Consider the following 14,962-nt stretch of genomic DNA (forward strand, 5'->3'; position numbering starts at 1 on the left):
AAATTTGAACTACTTTTGTGAGCATATATTTTATTTCTTGACGTTAAAAAAATATTAAAAGACCATTTTGAATTTCAAACAAATTGATACAATGAATAGACTGGAATGATATGTCAGTGGTTACATTTGTAAACCTCTTAAAGAATTATTTGGGTGATCTTTCAAAAAATTCCAAGATTTGGGCTCTCTTGAAAATATTATATATTGATTATTGGTAATTGTATTTTATTTTAATTTTTTAATGTTTATTTATTTCTGAGAGAGAGAGAGAGACAGAGAGAGAGAGAGAGAGGCAGAGGGGCAGAGAGTAGAAGACACAGAAACTGAAGCGGACTCCAGGCTCTGTGCTGTCAGCACAGGGCCCCACACGGGGCTCAAACTCACGAACCGCGCGAGATCATGACCTGAGCGAAAGTTGGCCACTTAGCCAACTGAGCCACCCAGGTGCCCCTGATTATTGGTAGTTTTAAAAGATTATTTCCCTCAGATAAATTTTAATTGGATTTTATTTCTGCTGACATAAATTGATAATACTTCACTTAGAAAATCCATCTTGTTCTCATTAGAATTTTTGAAATTGGTTATTGATGTTTTAAATGTGGCAAATGACCCTTAGGAAAAAAAAAAGACCTTTGTAAGTTTTCAAATGAGTCCCATCTTCTCAAGCCATTGGATATTACTTCATATACTATAGTCCCCAGAGAGATCTAGTTCTGGAGATTATGAGTATGATATACTTTTGTTATTCAATTCTATATGCATTTATAGGTATTTATTGATTCTCCCTCTTTCTGTGTGTTTGTGTTACTGTGCTTCCAACAGACAGAAAGTCACATCCTTGCTAGATGCCAATTTATCCCATATAATCTGCATTCCATGTCTTTGGATGTTCAAATACAGAACCTAAACAAACTACGTTAGGTCTGAAATGATATGTAGATTTTATGAAGTGTCTCTTCTGTGTTCTGCCCACCTCATTAATGTTGTTTGCCTTCCTAATGTGGAAAACATCTTTAAAGGATGTGCTTCTTTGTTTTCTGAGTCACATAACGATGTGTTCTTATATCCTAGGGCATTTCCCAAAACTAACTAAATTATTAAATGTGTTTCAGTTAAAAGGAACTATTTGATGTTTTCCTAAGAGACTCACTACATATAAGTGCTGATCTATCATTCTAATATCATGTGTACTGAAACAAAAGAATTCAAGATAACCCATTGCGTTTCCTAAAACATACATTTTCTCTGGTACATGAAGCAATTTTTATCTAGTACCTGGGTGAATCTCTTTAATTGTTTTAAAGAGAAGTAAGCCTTGATTTTTGATTCACAGATTAATTTGGCTGAGTTGGTTGCTTTAGAATCTTTTTAATTTTAATAATTACTTATTATTTTAATAGTTAATACTAATTTTATTTTACATGGAAAATATAGAAGAGGCTATTATTATCTTGATCTTAATGTTTAGAACCAATTGGAAAGAAATATAGTTTGATTTAAGATTGCTTCCAAAAAAAACATCAGATAAACTAGTAGTGCCCGTTGAAACTGTATATAGAAAAAACTTTGAAAGAAGTATGTGAATGCCTGCAATTTGATAACCAGCAAACTAAATAAAGAGAGGATCCTGGAAGATAAAATAAACATTCTGATGCATGCAATTGATTGGCCTCACCAGGTTATTGATAAGCTTCCAAATGATTGGTCTTAGATGAAACCTACTTAAAGATAAACCTTACTGAGTATACTCTATTATTTAGAAAATCAAACTCATCCAGGAAGGATTTTACACATAATCACAAAAATTATACATACACACTTACATTCTTCAGTGTATGTATGTTAGGTACTAGTGTCAGGATAAAGATTTTTATACAGATCACAATTGTTCTACTTTCATCATTTTAATGAGACCCCATTTTCTTCACCAAGTTGATGTTATTTTGGAAGATGTGGTTTTAACAACAGCTTCATATGATATAGGAATAACACATTTTTATTTTTCATCTTTATCAACAGAGTTACCAAAAGTCATAAAGAAAATGAGCTTCCTGAGATTGAACAGGCATTTCCTAAAATAAATACTATTAAAACCTTGGGGTTTTTTTCTGTATTTTTATTTTGATAGAACAATTTCTTAGAAAGGAACTATATTGCTCTAGAATAGGAGATTTAATGATTTGCAGTAAAGGTTTCATAAAGATAATATAATCAAACACATTTGTCAATGTCTTCATTGGTACCCACAAAAAGTAATCAACCAGTCACTCAAAGACATCGAAAACATGAGATGAGAAGTTGAAAGCGGTAAATGAACTACACACCTGCAGTAGTTCATTTACACAAATGAATCCTTGGATTCACTTGGATTATACAAGTGAATCCTCCCAAGGACACAGACATCTAATCAAGTGGGTAATATGTGGCAGCCAAGAAAGGACTGCATATCCTCACATCTGGTTGTCGCAATTAAAGGAGCACTTCCTCATGTGATTCATATGTGAGAAAGTAAGTATCATTTTGAACAGAGTGACAAGTGGTTGTGGACTCTACTTTGGGAGACAGACTGTAGTAGAACTGGGGAGTGTTTGAGAAGATGGCAATAAATGAACTTGTATCACTTCGTGTGTATGAGTAGTACATACAAAGTCCTACAGTTCTATGTTTTGAGTTTGTGATTACTGTGCACACTGATTAACTGGGACTCCATTAGGTTTGTCTTCCACTTTTGCAAACCAGCACAGGTAAATAAAGTGTTCATAAAGTTACCACCTCATCTGTTTTCTTTGTGACAATAAATTCATAGGAAGAACATTAGATAAAAGATAAAAGCACAGCTCAATTTCTGGATAGGTTTATTATAAGTTCAACCATTTCTGATTCATCCCCAAATATAGTACAACAAATGCTCCCTTTGTTTCTTGAAGCTGCCAAATGCAGTCCAGCTTTCCCAGCAGCATAGAAGTTTAGGTGGGGGAGTAGTTCAATATACAATAGACACTTTTCCAAAACACATGAACTGATTATACACTTCTCTTTTCTTCTTCTTCCTCTTCTTCTTCTTCTTCTTCTTCTTCTTCTTCTTTTAATGATACAAAAGACTGTTCAGTGGTCAAACACTGTAAGTCATTAGCCAAATTCTAATTGGCTTTGAATGATTTCATATGAGGAAACTGTAATGGTTAGTGCAGCCATGTAATATTTGTACAAACTTGAGACATTTCTGAGGGCAAAAGAGACCACTACTAATAATTATGGTGGTGGGGTGCCTGGGTGGCTCAGTCAGTTAAGCATCAGACTTCAGCTCAGGTCATGATCTCAAGGTTTGTTGAGTTTGAGCCCCTCATGGGGCTCTCTGCTATCAGCACAGAGCTTCTTCCGATCCTCTGTCCTCTTCTCCCTGCCCCTCCCCCACTCATTCTCTCTCTCTTTCTCTCTCAAAATAAATAAATAAACTTTTTTAAAAAATCAGTAAAAAATTATTGTGGTACAGTATGCATAAAATGAAACTACTCACAGAAAATTGAAAGTCACTCTATGTGTGGCCAATGCAGTTCTACAATGCACACATTGAATCTGAAGGAACTTCCTATTACATTTGATCATATCATATCTTTACAAAACTTTTACTCCAAACAATGAATTCTCTTACTTTAGCACATTACACTTCCTTTCTAATCAATTGTACTACCAAAAATTACAAGGGCACCTGGGTGGCTCAGCTGGTTAAGCGTCTGACGCTTGATTTCAGCTCAGGCCATGATCTTACCAGCATGAGATCAAGCCCCGTGTGGGGCTCTGTGCTGAAAGCATGGAGTCTGCTTGGGATTCTCTTTCTCCCTCTCTCTTCCAGCCCCTCCCCCACTCGCTCTCTCTTTTCTCTCTTTCTCAAAAGAAATAAATAAACCTTTAAAAATTACAGAACTAAAATTTAATAATTAGTAATTACACTGCCTGCCTCTTTGCACTGCTTGTTCCCTTACCCTGGAATGCCTTTCCTTCCAATATATACATAGTTCCATCTATTACTGTTGAATCATCTGTTATTAGTGAGGCTATCTCTGATCACCATACCTAAAATAGCAACATTTTCCAAAACTCCTTATCCCTCTTTCATGTTTTACTTTTTCCTAAGAATTTAGCACAGTTTAAACATAAACATAAGGTATACAGTTAGTTATCCTATAGTGTGACATATATGTTTCTAAAAATCTTCACGTTATACAAAATTGTATAATAAAACCCACAGATCTATGTGAAAAGTGTGATTAGGATACAATATTCAAAAAGTGTCAGCACATTGAAAAAAAATATCAGAAACTAATGAAAAGTATAGCACAGTTTTAAATATTGTAAAAAGCAAGGCGCCTGGGTGGCTCAGTCAGTTGAGCGTCCAACCTCAGCTCAGGTCATGATCTCACAGTTAGTGGGTTTGAGCCCCACGTCAGGGTCTGTGCTACCAGCTCAGAGCCTGGAGCCTGCTTCAGATTCTGTCTTCCTCTCTCTCTCTGCCCCTTCCCTGCTTGCACTCTATCTCTCTCTCTCTCAAAAATAAACCTTAAAAAATTTTTAAAAATTATAAAAAGCTAATAAATACATAAATTCTACAATAAATATGGCATGTACCCTTGGAAAAAACCTGGAGACATCTATTTTATATAAATGTATATACATATATCATACATGTATACTTATATATACACATATACATGTATTTATTACCTATACACATATGTGTATTATATATGCCATGACATTTATTACATATATTGCATACATATATATAACCTTAGAACAAATACACATCAAAAATGTTACAGTAGGACTGACTCAACTTCACTTTTTTTCTTTTTATTTCTCCTTCTCTCACACATTAGAATGTATGCTTCAGGAGGGCAAGCACTTTTAAATTAATTTTTGTGCTGCTGCATCCCCACCACATATAATAATTGATACTTACAAGGCAAATCTTATTCGTTGAATGAACGGGTGTGCTTAAAATCTCTTTAATGACCTGAGGCCTTCTTACCTCTTGAACCTTAATTCTCATCACCCTCCTTTGCGCTATATTTGAGATAGGATTAATTAATTCTAGTTGTTTCAGTACAAGACATGGGTTCACTTGAAATATGGGAGTCATCATTGACTCAGGTGACTATTCCCTTACTTCTAGGTCTTAAAACATGATGTCTCCCTTGCTTATAATATTTATCATCATTCTTATCAAATCTCTAAATCCTGGGTGTTCTATAACTAGTATTTTAAAAATAAAGGTCTTCTGAGACACCCTGAATTCAAATTAGGTGCTCTTCATTCCTGTCCACTTTTCCTCTGGGTTTTCTTCCTAGCAAAATATATAAAAATTGTTAATTCAATGATGTCTGCTTTGTTAGACAGTTGTGGAGACAGGAATACCCTTTCTTTCTCAATCCTGCATCTTCAGCATTTAATATTGTGCCTGCTACAAGGTAGATTGTCAATTACTACTTGCAAAATAATTGAAGGAGAGTTTCCCTGCTATAAGCCAGACAGAGATATAAGCCCTATAAGCCAGGGGTCAGAGATAATGGATCAAATAATCAGTCTTTAATGAGAAAAAAAAAAAGGTTTTGAGCAGTGCTGCCCACTCCATTACTTTCACGTTATCCAAGAAAATAACACCCGCTTCCCAAACATCATGAGGAGTGCTAAGCATTATTTCCCTGTTACTGGTAAAGTCCTGTTTCTTTTGAAAGTGTACAACATTCCATTTTCATTGGCTCTGGTACTTACTAGCTACATATCTTTGGACTTTAATGATTAGTTTATTGCTCCATAAAACAGGAAATTTTTACAATGTACAGACGTTGTAAAAATCAAATAGATAAGCAGTTTACAAATCAAATGGATAGTCTGTGCACAAAGCACAGATGCCAGTAGATGATAAATACACAATAGGTGTTAGATGTTATCAGATGTAACTGTAATATTTATTTTAAAATATTAAATTAGGAATTGAACATACAGAACTCCCAAACCCTTCAGTATGATTTCTCAGAGCTGTCACCAAGAAATCTTATAGTTGGCATTCAAAAAGTCCTACATATAAAATCCTAATGTTCACAGGCCATGCACTTAAACCTTATTCAATAGGAAACTAAGTAAATGAGCGGGAATATTCTAATTCTAATTTCAAACTTCCCAGGAAAGAGATTTCAAAGCCCATCCTTGACCAGATGTTTACTTTTGTTCCAATCATCTGTGCTTCAAGATGGAGTCATGCTTCACAGCCATAACATTTAGAAACTAGCTATATAACCTACAGGATCATGAGCCAGAAGCAACAAAGATAATGCCTGCACCGTAAGTATTGATACATAAGTGCAGGCAATTTATAAAGGCATAAAGACAGTCTACTGATATAAACAAACTAAGGGATTTCCAAGACTTGGGCAATGTACCATATAGCATAAATATGAATGGATAATATTACTGACTTATTCTTGGTTCATATTAATAATTTTTCTGTTATTTTGTCTCTTGACTTTGTTTCTTTTTCATCTCTTAATTTACACTTCAACTATAATACTTTGGCAAAATAAGTCAAAGAATATTTACTGTATGAAGATTTTTTTTTTATATATATTTTTCAACCTTTTTTATTTATTTTTGGGACAGAAAGAGACAGAGCATGAACGGGGGAGGGGCAGAGAGAGAGGGAGACAGAATTGGAAGCAGGCTCCAGGCTCTGAGCCATCAGCCCAGAGCCTGACGCGGGGCTCGAACTCACAGACCGCGAGATCGTGACGTGGCTGAAGTCGGAGGCCTAACCGACTGCGCCACCCAGGCGCCCCTGTATGAAGCTTTTAAAACTACAAACTACGGGTGCCAGAGATAAGTCAAACAACTATTGTGGGCTTTTTGAATGCCCAGTAAATTCTTTAGGGACCAAATAAATTCTTTGGAATCATACTAGGCAGAAATTTTCAAAGACTGCTAAGGAGACTTTATCAAAATATGAGTCTTTCCTCTGCCGCTATCAAACGCAGACTACTATTGCTTTCTAGGAAAGTTTGCCCTTGAGGTTGATGTTTGGTTGTCCTGTTGAAATGTGCCACTACTGTTGCTGATGGGAGCATATTATATGCTTCAGATGTGTTGGGATTAAAGAAAAAAAAACAGACTTGAGAACTTCGGAGCTAAGAATGATAGGGATTACCACAGGGTATGCTTGCTGTGGTGATATGGTTTCTAAACTTAACTGAAAAAAATTCAGAATTGAGAGAGAGAGAAAGATAGAGAGATAGAGATAGAGAGACAGAGAGGGAGAGAATGAGCATAGGAGGGGCAGAGAGAGAGGAAGAGAGAGAATCTTCAATGAAGGCGTGGCTCCATCTTATGACAGTGAGATCATGACCTGAGCCAAAATCAAAGAGTTGGTTGCTTAAAGGACTGAGCCTCTTGGTAGTTCTTGATTAGAAAAACCAACCAACCAATCAACCAACCAACCAACCAGCCAACCAACCAACTAGCCAACCAAACAGTAAATAAGTCATTTTAAGGAGGATTTTATAAGATCAAAACCTTACCTGGTCATATAATGTGTCCAGAAGGGGATAAACCAGGGTTAATAACATCTGTTAAAAAGAAATATTGGGCAAGATGAGCAAAATAAACTTTCACGAATACTGGGAAATATCCGTAAGTTTCAATACTTGATAACCTTAGTGATCAATTTATCTCATGGTAAAATAAAATTATTTGAAGCCCCAACATACTATGCTAAAAGGCATTACTTGTCTCTGCTCCCTGCTGGAAAAGATCCAGTATTTAAATGCACAGATTAAATAAGTTCGGCAAATAATTGTATTAAGCTAAGTGATATTAAATGGTAGAAAAGAGTGAGAAGTGACCAGAATGTAAAACTGGGCAACATGCCATTTCTTGAGTAAAGTAAAACTCAAGCATGTAGACACCCAGAGTGATATGCTTTTATATTCAATTGAGAAAGAAATTTGGGAAATTATATTTATTCATTTCTCAGCTCCACTCCCTAGTGCCCGGGGAGCACAATTTAGTATTTATCCTTGTCTTAAATACTTAAAAATAATAATTGCAGAGGATGCCTAGTTTTTCTAACACATTTATTTCTTACCTGCTAATGTCATAGCACTGGTTGCTGGATGAAAGTTAAGCATATAAAACAAAGGCTCTATTTGAGACAAACGAAAGGTAAAACCCTTGGTCCCTTTCCTCATCCCTCATTAGAGAAATAGATTTTGTTAGTGGATAACAGCCGGGCAGGGAGCCTGTACTACCTAAGAGTTTTGTTTGTCTTCCTTTGACTGTTTTAAGATGTTTATTGAAAAGAAATATTTTTCTTGATTTTGCCATATATACTATAAATTATAGCTCTGTTGTTGGGAAAAATATTTAGCTATCTTGTTTTATTTCAGAATGGAATGTTTTCCACAATTTACTTTCATAATATTTTTCAGTATCTTATTCTGAAATGTTCATGTAAAACTATTCAAAATTCAGATACGTTCTGTAGTAAAGGAGTTCATAATATTCAGTGACATTCTATTATTAATCACTCTACTTTGGTATTCTAGTGGGCAGGTTTCTGTGTATAAATAATAGAACAAATAGCTATTAACTTTGCTTTACTCCTCAATGAGATTTAACATCAAGATCCTTCAAAATTAGTAGTGAATTGTTGAATGATTTATAAAATGGTCCTTAAGAAGAAGCAAAAAAAATATTTTGTGAGAAGCATTGTCTGATATGGTTCAATCCATACGACTATATCACATACACACACACAAACATCCCCACACACAGACAGAGAGACAGAAGGAGACAGAAAAATAAACATCTCCAGTATAATATTGACGGACGAACAAAAGGACAAAATTTGGCAAGAAATCTACTACACAAAGCAAATACGATCATTTGTCAAAAATTACAGAATTGTTGCTAAAAGAAATAATAGTCATAAACTCTATTTTAAGGTTTAGCAAATTGTTTGAAAACACATAACTTGACAAATGAATTCAATTTAACCTGTATTTATACACTGTAATAAGTGATCCGTGTAGAGATACAAATAATTTAAATTTATAAAGGAAGCACATAAGATATAATAGGGATGTTGCACAGAATCACAAGTAACCTCTCCTAGCTCACTCTTTCTCTCTTTTTAACATGTGTATTAGAAGAGAACATTCCAAGGATTTTAGGTTTGTATGAGTTTTAAACAAGTAAGTGTCTCAAATAGAAGCAGTTTAAAGTTTGCTTCACTCCCTGAGGTACTGATAGAAATCATGACTTCTCAGAAGGGAAACTAAATTCTCTGCCTCAGCTCAGCTCAGTTTGGGAATTGAGAATAGCTCTGTCCATAAGTGCTTATTACCATTGGCCCTGACTTTCTAGATTGTTGCTTATGGAAAGTGGGAGAGCAAGTCCACAGTAGCACAAATGAAGTAAATTTGTCAAGCAATAAACTTTTTTTTCTCATTTTCTATTTTGTAACTTCTAATTCTAGCACATAAAGGGGCATTATAGATAAGTTGTACAGAGGGAAATCCTTGGTTTACTTTAAGATTATTCAGTTGGTAAAAGTAAGTGCTTTGCTTTGCAGAAGCAGAAATAGAGAAATAGTCTTAGAGTTTATAAGATTTTAGAGTTTATTCTGGTCATAAGTACTATCAACTGTTGATAAAATGGATGTGGGTTTCATGGACAGAATTTACAATAATGTTTATATTAGTGTTTTAAAAATGTAAAGATTAAATAAATTCTGGTTTTTTGCTGAATTTCATTATCATTAGTTATTAATGAAAGAAATACACTTAGGAAATACACTTCCTCATGCTAATACATTTGCAGCATTTTAAAAACTTTAGACATTCAAAGAGGAGATAATATACTTTTAAGAGGAGTGACTAGGTATCATTAAATAAATGCTCTCAGTGTGTTGAATGGTCCCTAACTCGTGTCTCTGTGAAGGGGTCCACTACAAGAATAACTTTCCTAATTTTCTGACTTCGTGTTTCCCAGGTCTTCTTTACTTCTTCCACAGGAAAAAAAAATGCGTCATCTGATTGGTAGGTGATATCCATTTGCCCCCACTTTTATTGAGAAGAAAAAACCCTACAAAATCTTTAGTTGCTGGGGCTTTGTTATTCTCTATTTTTCTCTAGACATTGTAAGGAAGATATACTTAATACACATGTCTGTTGAGAAGAACCAAACCTTTCCATAGGTGGGCTGCACCAACCTCAGCCCTGGAGGGACAGAGCTAAGGACAATGTTTACCACTTTTGGCTACAGATTAAAGTTACTTTCTTCAGTTGGCTTCAGTGAAAATATATGATATTTTAAGCTTGATTTTTCTTTCTTCTGTATTTTCACTATCAATTGGCCCTAAGTTTTCAAGAGAAAGAAATGAATGCTATTTATTAAGTCTCAATATACCAAAATATAAAAGAGATTCCTCAAAACTCATATTGTTTTTTAGTATGAAAAAAAAGTTACTACTATAGAAGTGTTGATATATTCAGCAAATATATTAGTCAGAAAATTCCTCGTGGGCTCTGTGCAATGTTAATCTATTTATATTGCTAACTATAATCAAATGTGCCATCTGATTAGAATCTTGTATATGAAGAATAACACACGCTTAACTAATTCCTTGTTATGGAATGATAGTGTAAGAACTAGAGTGTGCATACACCAAGAGTTGAATAAATACTAGTTATATACTTAAGGAAGAATATAGAACTGATTTTTATCTTAAAGGGAAACTAAGTGGTGGTTTAGTAATATATGAATTGACCTGGGTGTTCTCAGTCATTCCATTTGTCAGATATTGTGATTGTTCATGTGAAGAAGGAGTGAGAGATCCAAAACCTTGGAGAGATTACAGAGATGTCTTTATTACTCATTTTTGGCCTATGGTTAGAAATGCGATTTTTCTGGTTGCAGTATATATTTTAAAATTAAATAAATTGACATAAATAGACAAGTGCAAAGAAAGTATGGATTGAAAATAATACTAATAACATGGTGAAAAGTAAAAACAAAGATAAATAACATTTCATATTTCTACCTCTGGAATTTTTATCAGAATAATTTTATTAAATTCAGCTGAATGAAATCTTTACTTAAGAAAGAATCTGGTGGGGCGCCTGGGTGGCGCAGTCGGTTAAGCGTCCAACTTCAGCCAGGTCACGATCTCGTGGTCCGTGAGTTCGAGCCCCGCGTCGGGCTCTGGGCTGATGGCTCAGAGCCTGGAGCCTGTTTCCGATTCTGTGTCTCCCTCTCTCTCTGCCCCTCCCCTGTTCATGCTCTGTCTCTCTCTGTCCCAAAAATAAATAAACGTTGAAAAAAAAATTAAAAAAAAAAAAGAAAGAATCTGGTATCTTGTAGTGGGGTGCTGCAAGCAATAAAAAAAGTATATGATATTGATATAATGAAGGAATTGGACTATGGGCCATGAGGATGTGAAAATTGGGAGTTAAAAACTATTGACCTTTGTGATTCTGTAACAGAGCATTTGATCTATGTGTTTAATTCTGTACCTTGGGATATGACTGACCAAGAACAATAGGACTAATTAGTACAAATGGGAAGAAAATAACAAAGTGTTTGGCAGATATTTGCATGTTTGGCTTTCAGTATAGGCCTGAATAAGAGAAATGAACATAGGGCTGAATGAGGTAGTGTGCAGGCAGGATTTGAAGAAAATATTTTGTTGAGCAAGGCACCTCTGTTGTCTTCAATTTCATGTGACTGAGGGTCAGCTTGAAAGGCTGAAAAAATAATGTTCTTGCACTCCAAACGAAATGTTTCCTAACTGATATCTGTGAAACTATAGCCTTAACCAGGGGGAAAGGTTCTTGCCATAGATGTTTTCAGGAACCTCCCCGTAAGATGTACCTGCTAGTCAGAGCCCAGGATCCTGCTTACTGTTGAAATTCTTGTGTTTTCATCACCTAAAACTCACTTAAATTGCTTTCAAGCACAGGCAATTAAGCTAAAACCTTTGGGGTTTTGCAGAGTGTAGAGACCATTAGATAAAATAGGAGGCTTTAAAACTATGTCTATGATATTTGGTTGTAGTTGTTCCTATAAGGAATTGACTGAAAGCAAATAAACTGGAAGTCCATGAAGTTTCTAAGGCAATCATATCACCAGAGAAATACATAGCCTGCCTGGCAACAACCTGTACCCTTTCCGCAGAAGACCATCTCCAGATGTGTAAACTCATGTCAATAAAAATTGGCCTGTGAAAGCTGCATAGCTACCAGGGAGTGTACCTTCACTGTTCCAAAGAACCCCCACCTAGGAAGAAACAGTAATTGTGGAAAATGATAGATAAGGCAATATCTCCAAAAATCAGCATCAGGAATGTACTCTTTTGATGTGGCAAGAGGTCCTTACTACTCCACCCAGTGGGATTAAATAATTGCTTTGAACCAGTGACTGTCGTGTCTTTCCTATTCTCTTTTTGCATGGTTTACAGCTTTTATTGTCCCTATTTGCTATGATTCTATTTTTTTCCTTTAAAGTTACCATACTTAGGAAAAGAAACTTGTGTTTTAGATTATTTGTTTCTAGCCCCCAAAAAGCTACATGAAGTCCCAATGGAAAGAAAAATTCATCATCTGGAAAATCTAGAGTTTGAAAGTCATGCAGTCACTACTTGGGTCTGTGGATTGTCTGTCTAGGGAAAGCAATGATTGTTCTCTACATTGGAAGAAGTATGCAAATTTGGTGTATTTATGAAAGTCCAAAGTCCCTGAAGTGTTATGCATTCCTATAAGTGAGACACTTACGAAGTATTTACAGATGTCCAATCTTCTTTACTCAGCTTAAACAAAGGGTACAATTTGTAATGTAGCTTGAACAAAGAGTAAATGTAATTTCAAAGCAAAATGACATAAAGCACTAGGGACTATGTCCCATAGGCCTTCATGAATTTCCCTGAGTGAGTAAATTTACAGCCCAATAATAGGTGGACTCCTGTCACATGAAAAAAAAAAGTCCAAAACATGTCTGAGATTAACCCATTACATATTTAAAATTTGATGTTATATACCACCACTATATATTAATTATAGCACAGCATTGTGTTTTAATGCTATACACTCCAATAACCACAGCATCTGCCACCTTCCACTAGTAGTTGTTTCAGGTACCATTAATTCTTAGCCAAACGGAAGGGGCAATTACTTGTAATATACATTTCAAGGTCTAGGGTCCTTCCAGAACTCAGCAGCACATGTATTTTGACTTAATCTAACTTCAGAATTTTAAAACAATTCATAGAAGATTTTGCCTGGAATTTGACTACAGAAGGCTTGGCATGCCATACAAAGTGGATCAAATGTGTATTATAGCAGATGTTTTTCATTGCCTACCCAATGTGTATGTTCCATTTTTTCCTTCTGACATGAATATTTTTTCAGAGCATCATTTCTTGTCCGCTTTTACATCTAGTGGAATTATGCCACAGTTTTTAATATTTATGGTTAAGACTACTGGCACTATCTGGAAGAGGTTGGTGTATGGGATGAATCATGTCCCTTCTCAAAATTCATACATTGAAGTCTTAATTGACCTCTACCTCAGAATATGATTTATTTGGAGATAGAGTATTTAAAGAGTTACTTATGGTACAGAGAGGTTATATGGGTGGTCCCTACTGCAATATAATGTGTATCTTTATAAAAAGAGATTAGGATTCAGACACATCTAGGTAAGACCATGTGAAGACAAAGAAAGAAGATTCCCATCTACAAGCCAAGGAAAGAAGTCTCCAGAACAAACTAATCCTGCTGACACCATTCTCTTGGACTTCTATTTTCCAAAAATCGGAAGAAATAAATTTCTATTGTTTAAGCCACACAGTGTGAGGGATTTTGTTATGGCGACCCAAGAGTAATGTATTTGGCTTTGTTTACAGTACCACCTTTATTCCTTGTCACTTCATTGTTCTCCTACCTGCAATGCACATAGACAGAAGAATGGAAGTATCAATCATCTTGTCCTTGCAGGATAGCAGAATGGAAATGTAAAAATCAGTCTTTGATGACACTGAGGGGCTAAAACCTAGTACTAAAGCTAATGGACACTGGAGTAAGAGTGCCTGAGTATGAATCCTTTACTTAACTTTTTCCTGTATCTCTATTTCCTCATATATAAAATACAAATAATAAAAATATAGACCTTACAGGGTTGAATAAAGGTTATATAAAATAATATGTGGAGACTGTTTAGGGCAATGGCTTTTATAGAATAAGTTCTATAATGGTTATTAAATGTTACTCCTATTCTTGTTATCTTTACCTTTCTCTCTGTAATTGACTCCTTATTCATGTTGTTTTATGCAATCCCTGAATACTAAACACATTAAACACAATAAAATCTAATCAGGGGCAAAGATAATACAATGGAGCAAAGACAACATTTTCAACAAATGGTGCTGGACAACTGGACATCCACATGTAAACAAATGAATCCAGACACAGACTTAGACCCTTCACAAAATTAATTCAAAATATCTTACAGATTGAAGCACAAAATGAAAAACTATAAAACTAGAAGGCAACATAGGAGAAAAACTTAGATGACGTTTGGTGTGGTGATGACATTATAGATACAATGCCAAAGACACGGTCCATGAGAGAAAGAACTGATAAGCTGGACTTCATTAAAATAAAAACACCTGTCTTGTGAAAGGAAAAGTCAAGATAAGGAGAAGAGAAGCCACACACTGGGAGAAAATGTTTACAAAACCTCATCTGATAATGGACTGTTATGCAAAACATACAAAGAGCTCTTACAACTCACAAATGTAAGAAAATAACCAACCCAATTGAGGGCCAAAGACATTAATAGACACCTCACCCAACAAGATATACATATGACAAGGTGGCATAGGAAAACATGCTCCACATCCTATGTCATCAGGGAA

The sequence above is a fragment of the Prionailurus bengalensis genome, chromosome B1 (genome assembly GCF_016509475.1).
Source record: "Prionailurus bengalensis isolate Pbe53 chromosome B1, Fcat_Pben_1.1_paternal_pri, whole genome shotgun sequence".
NCBI classification, from domain to species: Eukaryota; Metazoa; Chordata; class Mammalia; order Carnivora; family Felidae; genus Prionailurus; species Prionailurus bengalensis.